Source organism: Mchenga conophoros, linkage group LG15, assembly GCF_057382185.1.
Source record: "Mchenga conophoros isolate Kocher_MC1m ecotype Shallow Benthic linkage group LG15, M_conophoros_male_GT1.1, whole genome shotgun sequence".
Classification (NCBI taxonomy): Eukaryota; Metazoa; Chordata; class Actinopteri; order Cichliformes; family Cichlidae; genus Mchenga; species Mchenga conophoros.
This window is the reverse complement of record NC_140540.1, coordinates 2,316,871-2,327,695: the sequence shown is the minus strand read 5'-3', so window position 1 is coordinate 2,327,695 and position 10,825 is coordinate 2,316,871. Positions and strand designations below refer to the sequence as shown.

Genomic DNA, 10,825 nt, shown 5'->3' with positions numbered 1-10,825 from the left:
TGAAACACCCATTTGCATTTATGGATTTTCTGTGAGTGCCCTGTATCTGTGTGTGTCATGCTCTAACTTGGGGAAAATGGAATCTCTATTCATAGTCTTTATCCATTTCATCTCCACCTCGGTCTTGTCTGAGGGCCTTCGGAGTCGGTCTCCCTCACGCCGAAATGACTCCTATGTGCAGGCATCTCTCAGGGCGCTTTAAACGTGACTTTAAACGCTGCGATTTAATTTCATTTAGCGCTTTACGTTCATACTTAAAGGGTTAAACTGAGGAGATTTGCAGTAAATTGAAAGTGGGCCTAGATGTGAATAATATGCAAATAATATTATGCAAAATTATTATCAAGCAGCAGATGAAATGATTACAATATTTTGAATGAATTCTGCTGTTTACCTCAACACTTAACTCTGGTAGAATAAATTATATCTGGTGATATAGAGGTGATGTTAGTTAAACACAGATAAATCCTTGAAGCCTTAACGCCTTTACACAAATCAAAGTATGAATAGTTGAAAATACTTTTTGGACTCAGCTACTGTATTGTTAACGCAGACATTCACACTGAAGGCGTCATTATGCAGGATGAATTTATGGCTTTCATTTCAAAAAGTTAAAGTTCTGAGCACTTAGCTCACATAAATACTGAATAAATGTAAGAGAGTGGAAACTGTAGATAAGGACAAAAACAGTATGGTTTCACTCAAGAGCTTGGGACTGAAATTACGACGTTTGACCAAAACATAACTACTGACAGACGTTTACCTCACTGGCACAAAATACAAGACAGCTCTGATCATACAGAGACTTTTCCTGACTTCTGTGAACTTTGTGAACTGAGCTTTTTCTCTCGTAAAAGCAAAACATGAAAACACTCAACACTCAAAAAAGCCTCAGGCTATTAGAAGTAATCTTTAGCAATTATCATTTATCTGATTGTAATGTTACATCTAAACTTTGTATGGAAGCAGGATCTCAGTAAAGGCTCCCGCCCCTGACTGCCACCCAACCCACAACAACAAACCCGTGCAGCCCCTCCAGCATGGGATGGGCCCAACAGGAGGCTCAGTCAGCCCATGGGACTGGGCTGGGGCTCCAGGCCTGGCTCCAGAGTGGGACCCTGATAATCCTTTCCTCGGCAGGGTGAACTTGTCCTTTGTCTACATAAGTGTACACAATGCTGCCCTTTGACCCGAACAGTGGAAAAAGTGGATAGACTGATGGAAGGAAAATCAATGAGAGTGACCAGAAGTGCTTTTGTAGACCAATAATTTATTTTTTCTATGGCAACAAAGCATGTGTACATAAGCCTTTAGACACTGATATAATACCAAATCATAAAGCACACATCTTGGCAGGTACTGGCACTTGTTTAACGACGGACTTGTTACTGATGGCAACATTTTCATTCTACTTTCTCTCTTACAGAACAACAGTATTAGCTACCCTTGATGGATAACAGCACTCTTATTAAACATGCAATTTTCCCAGTTATTAGCAGAGGGCAAAACATGTAGGTGCTATGTAACACGTGGTTATCACTTGATGAAGTAACTTGCCTAACATCAAACTTTAGCCAGTTTACAAGGACTTTGCAGCTAGCTAGAAGTGGACGTTTCATGCCTACCTGTGGCGATGACACCTTGAATGAAACCTTCAAACCAGCAGTTTGTGTTTATTCCATGTGGTTAGTGAAGTGCGTCACATGCTCACAGGCTTGGTTCCACTTTATCAAGACAAAATAATTATATAAGGTTAAGTAGTCTACTTTTTATCTTACCTGATCCACACTAGGTGTAATTAAATTTTTCATATGTAATCCAAATCCAACTCTTCCGACTACTCGTCTACAGAAAACAAACAAAAAACACCTAATACAACATTTATATACATGCTTACACTGACACCACATGTGCAGTTTTCAAACCAGCACTTACTTTGTGTCATATTTTGAGCCCCGAGCTTCTGCTACTGTTCCAGTAGCTTTCAAGAGTGAAAAACAAAAATTGCCTGATTATTGAGTAAACAGCATGCGAGTTTACTCGAAACAGTTTTTAGGTCAGAAACATAGTGTTTAGAGCGCTCATGAAGGCAGGGACACACGGCCCACCTTCATCCCGAATTTGTAGCTTTAAGACTGTTTTCAGAAATGGGGAAAAACGAGTTGAATTTTTCTCTTTCATGTCTCATACACTGCTCCAGCTACAATTCTGAGGCAAATAGGAAGACTTCCCAAAGTGTCGTGTGAAAATATAGGACAGGTGTGTCTGTGCATGTCCGACTGAAAGAATCACCAGTTTGATGGACGCGAGCTACGTGAACAGATGTGCTTTTTAACATGGAAGAACAAAAAAGCCATTTGCTGCTTGATGTAGGCCTATTGATGCATCACACGAGGTTTGATTTTGGCATGTGTGCACATTTGAAAAGTGTGGAAGAAGCTGTAATTTCATGCAATTATTCAGCACATGTGAGAGTCACTTGGCAGCATTAGGAAATGTGGAAGAAAGTGTCCTCAACCAAATTGGTGTCAAGGTATTAATTTGACTCTGCAGCACACTTTTACTCTGAAGTGCATTTGTGACGAATTGCAAAGTGCAGCATTTGGAATCCATCAATAATTTGCTACTATGGGTGCTTTTCTCTTTTGGGTTTGAAACCCTGCTCACATAAGGAAACTTGTCTATAAAGAGTGTGTGCAAGTGTTATAAAGTGGGGATGGGGTAGATCTCGTCAATGCAAATCACTCCCCGCCTGCCATCTAGCTCCAGCTGGCGTGATGCTCTGGCATATTGGCAAGTGAGGCGGGCGGGTCGATAAGGATTTTAACCGCATCTTAAAATGGGTAATGGTGGCCTTTATGTGTGTCATTGTCACTTACCCAAAAGTCACGGCTCCTAAGCGCCACCATCCATCACCTGCCTGCCTGCCACATGCCTCTTTCTGCCTAACTGATTCACTTAAGCTCTGTTTGTTTGTTTGCTCTCAAAGTCACTTTCATTTATGATCGAGCTGGGCATGGGTTATGATTGCTCGCAGTGCTTTACGGCACAGAAATAGACAGACAGGGGCGGGTAACTTGCTCCGAAATTGCTCACCCGCGCTAAAGCCTGTAACATTGGATATTACGCTTGTATGAAACTATTTTTGTACCCTTTCTTCCCAACAAAAAGGTGAAAAAAAACGATGTTGTCTCTGAAGCTAGCTTGCTTCAGTCTGACTCTTAAGCCTGCAGTGAATCTAAGGTAGCATGAAAGGCTTCAGCTGGAATGCTTTTATAAATAAAACAACTTTAACATGAACAACTCAGCTAAGGGAAATAAGATCTAAGAGTGATTCACAGTCACTCACTTTACTTCTCAGGGCAGTTTTTCCCCTTCTTACTTTCTTTCTTTTTTTTAAACCACAGACATTTAAGCATATTTTAATGATCTGTGCCGTGGAAGAACAAGGAGTCGAGTCTAAGCTAACACTGTAAGGATTGGGCTTTTGAAATGAATTCATGCTGTTGGTCCTTGATTAAAAAAATATGTTGCTGTTCGGGTACTTTGCCTTCTAGGTGAGACCCAGCATGCATTGTCAGTGCCAAGTGGCTGCCCTTGAAATACTGCAGAGTGTGCTTCACCTGTTCAACAAAAGTTGCAAATATATGTTTTCACTGCATAATAGCTACAGGCTTTGGGAATGGGGATGATAACAACAAAAAATCTGATTTTAATTGACTCTTGTTACACTGTAACACATTTCCACACAGAATTTATGGCTACATCTATAACAAGTGTAAGGACTCTTTTACTTGTGTGTCGGCTTCGAGACTATTGGACAATCAGTTGCCATAAACTTGGCAGCGGTGCCAAGATGGGATCACAAAACGTTAAAGTCCTCCTGGGTTTGTTCCATCCATTCGTTTTCTTCCACTTATCCAATTCCCAGCTGCCTTTAGGCTAGCGTGCACGCTGGACTAGTGCAGTCGCAGGGCCAAAACACAGAGGCAGGCGACCATTCACTGATTAGCTGGACATTTATGAAATTTGCAAAATGTTTACATGTATGTAAAAGAAGTTGGCACTGTGTATTCTAAGGGATGCATGCACGCTGGGTCCAAAATGCTCCATTTTTCCCATAACGGCGAGACTTGACGTCGCCTGCACGATTAATGAGGGATTTTGAGACCTCTGCATAGATCAATAAAGAAGTGGTTTGCCATCAATCAGGAAAGTCTCGGCGTTTCTCCAAGAGCATGGTGAGTAGACACTTCATTTTTTAGCACATCAGAATGAAATTGTGCTAATAAGGTAACACAGGTAAGGCCCCAGTGAGGATCGAACTCACGACCCCTGGTTTACAAGACCAGTGCTCTAACCGCTGAGCTATGGAGCCTACACTCTGATGATGAGGTGGACCAAAGACCTCTGTGAGGACCAATATGCACAGGTAAAAGCTGCATGAGCAGAGACCACCGACGTCTGATGCACATCCAGTCACTGTGTTCTATAGTCAAAGCTGAAATATGACAGAAACCGCTCAGTTTCAGAAAAGAGCTTCACGGGTTCCTCGTGGCAGGCGGAGTTGGAGGATATCCAACAGTGAACAGCAGCTTGACATTTCCAACACTTCAATTTGTCATTTTTAACCTCAGATTTGACATTTGTCAAAATAAAAAATATATGAAATGTGAATTTGCACCATTAACTGAAATGTTCTTACAATAAACCTTTAAATATTTTTCAGTTACATTTAGATAATTTCTGCCTTTTTTGTGTGTTTTGTAAAGTATTTAGTATTTTGTAATGTTGTTGAGTACTACTATCATCATTGTTATTATAATTACTATCAATATAAAATGTATAACAGTCACAAATGGTAATTAAACAGCCAGCAAAAGCCTTATAATAATAATGGATACTTTATTGATCCCCATGGGGAAATTACTTGTTTTTCTCTGCATTTGACCCATTCACTCAGTGAAGCAGTGGGCAGCCCACTAAGCAGGCGCCCGGGGAGCAGTGTGTAGGGACGGTACCTTGCTCAGGGGTACCTCAGAGTAGCCGTTAAGTGGATTCGAACCGCCGACCTTCCGATCATGGGGCGACCACTTTACCTACTGAGCTATCCCTGCCCCATATAGCTCATTATTAGCCTAGCCATCGTCCTGTCACATAGACATGTAGCATTAGCAGGCTAGCAGCAAGTGCTGGATCCTAAGACTTCTTGTTTCACTGTGACGAGGCAGCTGGTAAATGCAAAAAACCCAAATAAATAAAAATGCAGGGCTACAAAGCGATATATTAAATACTGCTGTAGATACAAAAGAGGCGCCTGCTTTCCCTTTCAGTTATACTCAGAGAATATAAAAGAGACAAATTGTTAAAACGTTCCAGTAAAAACTTTACATGTTAGCTGTGCGCAGGATTCAGTGTCCTACAGAGAAAAGGACATTAAAGAAACTGATGGACATTATGGACAATGCTGGACATCCTCTGCACACGGCCATAAACAACCAGAAGAGTCTGTTCAGTGACAGGTTGCTTCTCCCCAAGACAAGAACTAACAGACTTAAAAACTCCTTTGTCCCACACGCCATCAGACTGTTTAACTCCTCTCTGGAGGGGAGAGGGAGGGGAAACAGGAGGACAAAGGAGGGGGGAACAACTAAGCTGTAGTGCCTCTTCACCTCACTGTACAATACCTTGTGCAATACTTTTTGTAAATAGTCAACAGTGCAATAGACTCAATACTTGAAATGTGCAATTCACTTGTATTTTTATTTTTTATTCCTATTTATTCTATTTATCCCCTTTGTATATTTTATTTATATTTGTCTCTGTATTTATATATGTGTGTGTGTGTGTGTGTGTGTGTGTGTATATATATATATATATAACAGTTCTGTAACTGTAACTTTGGTCGTTGCTGTGCTTTTTTTGGAAGTCGAATTTCCCAGAGGAACCCACCCGAGGGATTAATAAAGTTCTATCTTATCTTATCTTATCTTATCTTATCTTATCTTATCTTACATATGTGCAGGATATTCACTACAGTGACTACGGCTCACTGAAGTACTTGGTTGTGTACTTCTGTACTGCCACGTATACAGTGACCCGTGCATTATATAAACTACAGTAAAAATATCCACAAGTTGCTTTGCAAATCTTCACGGTTGGATTAACGAGGTGTCACTCTGTGATTCCTGATGGAGAGAGAAGAGAGCAGCCTGTTGGAGGGTGATGGATGCTCACCACAGCAACCCCACTGAGGAGCTGTAACCAAACCACGGTGGAAAAAACACATTTTAATGCTACTATTAATGCCACCATCACGAAAATAAAAGAGTGTAGCTCACACAGGAGTTAAACTGATGTATATGATTTTGGGCCTCATAAACAGGCTTTAGCCAGGCCTTGCTATTAAATGTGTTACACCAGTCTGGCTCGTGACTCACTGTCGTTATTCTTACTGGATATCATAAAAAGTCTTGAAGTAAAGCATTATTCAGAGGTCAAACACATGTTGGGCAGCTGTGCAAATGTGTGTCATTCAGGACAGAAAGGCTCCATTACAAAAAGTTAGCATGAAATATACTTCATTAGAGCTTCATTCCCAGTGTACCAGAAGGAAGTTGGCAGAGCTGTTTCATCTTCATGTATATTTACAAAGCTTTGGCAAGCTTCCCACTCATTTTAGTGGCTAGCTGGCAAATATGTTGAGTTGCCCTGAGGAACTGTGAGAAGCTCAAGAGAATGGATGGCAGACTTTAGTCGGGGAAGAAATGCTCGTTAAGCCAAACTATGTTGTCATGGTTAATTAAATACCCACTCATTTTTGAAGTTTGTTTTTGCTTGCGGTTCGACCCTTCCTGTCATGAAGACGCCACAGCGGTGAGAGCCGGACCGGGGTCATCGCTGCCGTTCTCTTCACTCTGACTGATGTATTTGATTAACTGGCATTACCTTCAGACTTTCTCAGGTCAGTGGTAAACCTCGGAGGGGTGGGGTCGAACAAACAAAGGTTCTGGCTTTCATCTCTTGTCCCAATATTGTGATGGAAAGCTTAAAGGCTCGCTTTGAATAAGCGCGTGTGAGGCAGAGCAAAAACAGATCCAAACCACCTGGTGATTTTCAGGATGTTAACAGCCTGGCAAACACAATGTCTAATTCGATTGTTTCTGAGTCAGTGTGAAGTGCGAGGAAAAGGAAAACAAGAGAAAAGCACTTGAATGGTGGAGGACGACGCAGTCACCTCGCGTCCAGCCTGCTGGAGGAAAGAACTTCACGAGTATTTTGTTTTCATCTAAGGCAGAGCACTGTCATAGTCACTTGGTAGACGCGCGTGCATGTGCGTGCGTTCTTCAGCTAGGATTTCAATGTGTGTGTGCGTGACGACGTGCTTGTTACAAGGCACTCTCATTTACATATAGAGCACCGGGCCCTCAGGAGCTAAGTGGACTTTAACAGTGAGATAGCTTTGCTATTTATTGCTTTTCATGCTGCAGTGAATACCTGAGAGCCGCAACTTCTCAAACGTGGCAGTGAAATCCATACACAAATGACCAACAGCCATCACTGTTCTCCAGTAAGTGCCTCTGCACTCTGAAAAAGACAGCAAGGAAGCTGTTAGACATACAGTTCACCAATATCTATAAGCTGCATCCCCGCTACCGCCCGAGCCACGGGATGAGTCACTCTATGCGACGTGGAAATAGCAAACAGCAAAGTTTGCCCTCCAAACTTTTTCACTCAGACTTAATAAAAATTTGAAAATCTGACAATCTGAGTTGATTTTTATTCCCACAAACCACTGATGAAGCAGCCCACCCACACAATAAAATAACGTCAAATTGTCAGCCTGTCAACAAAAAAAAAGTCCGTTTGCATTTTGAGAGAATGATGCAATCCATCAATGTCAGGCTAATCTGAATTGGAAATTATATTACAAACCCCCAGAATAAACTTGTGTTTTTGTCCAGTCCAGTCAGCACCATGGAAGATTTATAGCTATGTTATTATTCTCAACATAATCTTAGTTCTGCTGTGTGATTTACCGGTGATTTATAGTCATTCCATTTACTTGTAAACCATGGCAGGAACTGGCAGAAAAGGACAGCCTAATATGCTAACAGCCGCTGTACTGCTGATATGAAAATACAGCTGGGCGAGGAAGCTTTGAGCTACGCAAGGACGTCATCTTTCTCTGCAGCTGCACGCCTGTCATCAGCCCCCAGCCTGGCAACCCCGATTGCATCAAAACATTGAAATCGTTGCTTAGAAAACCATGATGATGCTCCTGTCCTAATCACCTCTCTAATGTCATCATTATTCATATAATCAACATCATAATTAGTCAGCCTTCCTTGACACCAATTTTAAGACTCTTGAGCTGAGGGCGATAGCATTGCTACTGTTACAAGTGCCACCAATAGCATAGTTAGGATGTTAGCATTCTAGTGGTGGTCGAAACTTTAGAAGTACAGCTCAGACTAACTTTTTAAGAACAGGAAGTCATTTTCAAAAATGGTTTTGAAACAGACTTGGACGATCAGAAGTAAGAATAAGCTGCTGGCATTCAAAATGAAGTCAACCAGAATATGCAAATTAGTGACATTTGGAGCTGAGAAGCTGTGCATGTGTGTATTCTACAATAGTACACACAACTGAGCATTACAAACATACCTGCTAACATTAATCATGCACAGCTGTGCACATAACTGCATACAGCTTCGTTATATATAAGGCTGTTTTCTGTTATAGCATTCTTTTGCTATTTTCTTGCTAGCAGAACAAATATAGAACAAATATACCTACACCATGTTCAGAGAGCTGTTCACTAACTTGGAAATGAGCCGTGCTCAGTGATGCGCCGCTAGCTATAAAATGCACTATTTAAGTTCTCTATATATAACAGATAAGCATTCGACTTCTCTTCTATTCCTAATGTATTTGCATCTTGCTGTTCACTCCAGTTTCTTTACCGTGATCCTATACACAGTATAAAAGATGGCTTTAGCTATCATGATCGAGATGAGCATTTCATTTCCAAAAAACTGACCTAACAAGGAGCAAGAAAGTGTGCACTTATTGGCCAAAACAGGCTTTTTTCTGATATTAGCCAAACTACTGAACTAAGGCCATAAACAGAGCTCACAACAGACGCCCTCTTATTGCAGACTTCTATAGCAGCGGTCCCAACCCCTGGGCCATGGACCGGTACAGGTCCGTGAGTTGTTTGGTACCAGGCTGCGAGAGTTGAGGCTCGGGTGTGAAATTCATGTTTTTTATCATTATTTATTTATTTATTTATTTTATTGTTAACTGGGTTTCCCTGGGTCTTTTCCTGTGTGTTATGAATAAATCTTCTTTTTTTGGTACCGGTACCTGTTTTATTTTGTTGTATTTATCCGCAACACCTTAAACCTTCCTCTTTTTAATGTACACATTATACTGTAGTTTTCATGGCCTCCATATATTTCTCAGTCGTATTTATACCTATAGTGTCTATGAGCCCTTTAGTAGTCCAGAGCTTTGTGCAAAAGGCAAAGAAGTGAAGACATCATTGCTTTCATCACAGCAGATTGATGGAAAGGACCCTGGAACCCAGAGCTGTATTGTAAAAAGTCTTGAAGGTCCCTCTTCTTATTAAGGCTGAGCTCTGGAGAAGCATGGTGGCCATTGACTGAGGTGGAGTCACTCAACCAAATTAGCCTTTAGCCTTGGAAGAATTCACCCTGTACCTTTGACTAGTTATTGCTTCCTTCTTTACAGATCATACATCTATGCTATTGATTGGCCTTGCCTGCTCCACAGCTCTAATTGTTGTCCGGGCCTTGCATTTCACAGACAGTAATAGGTTACACAGAAGAATAAAGATGCAGTCGCTGGATATTGATCACGAGGAATCCACACCTCTGGCGAAATTAATGAGACAATGCATATGGATCGATGCTGCCCCCCCTCACCGCCACCACCCCTTGGCAAAAGCTTCTTTTTTTCCACTTCTTCTTCCTCTGAGCCGGCGCCTGCACTCCAAGGAAAAGTGCTGATTTGAGCTCATCTTTTCCAAAGCATCTCATTAAAGTTCATCATGGAGTATCAATGGCAAAACAGCCAGGAATCTCATTATGGATTGTGCGGGGGTGGTGCAGCTGGGGGACCAGGAGGCGTGGGCACGACTCAGTTGTTTAAGTGTAACTGAGACGGCTGGTTTGGTTGTTGTGCTGTAAATGATTGGGCTGCGTTTGTGCGTCAGCAAATATGACTTTCCAATACGGGAGGACGGACTCGGACCGCATCCTGTCCTCGTTCAGAAGTAGCGCACGAGTTTGTTGTTGTTGAGGACTGCAGAAGATTAATGGACCAGTATGTTCACTGTGTATACTGTGGCTATCGCAGCCTTTTAACCCACAGAAACTCATCCCATTTGTTAAAACACGAGCGCAACCCACAAGGATGTTACAGCACACGAAAATCAATTCTCGATTCCCATAATTAGCACGCCTGAGAGACATATTGGAACAATATGAGAGTGTGGTTTTGCAGTGTGTGCCTGAGAGACTGTGCAGCTCTGTGTGGGGAGATAATTATGACGGGGATTCTTAGAAGCTACAGGGCAGCAAAGTACTCACACATGTAATTACTCACACTCGATGCAGTGCCCTCCTGTGGTGGGACCCGGCGCATGGGTTTCGGGTGTCAAGGATCCCGCTGCCTGTTTTCTCTCTGCGTGCTTACCAACAGAAAGGAATCGTTTCATCACTTTCTACTTTAATCTGACACGGACACACACGCCTCCACAGATACACACACAGAAGCTGAATGTTTTGGTTGTCAACTC

At 41.9% G+C, this 10,825-nt stretch overlaps 1 non-coding gene across 1 annotated transcript; it reads right to left on the bottom strand.

Moving 5' to 3' along the window:
• Positions 1-4,305: 4,305 nt before the first annotated feature.
• On the bottom strand, positions 4,306-4,378 carry trnat-ugu (transfer RNA threonine (anticodon UGU)). The gene has a single exon. It is a non-coding gene; the product is annotated as a tRNA-Thr (tRNA).
• Positions 4,379-10,825: the final 6,447 nt, after the last annotated feature.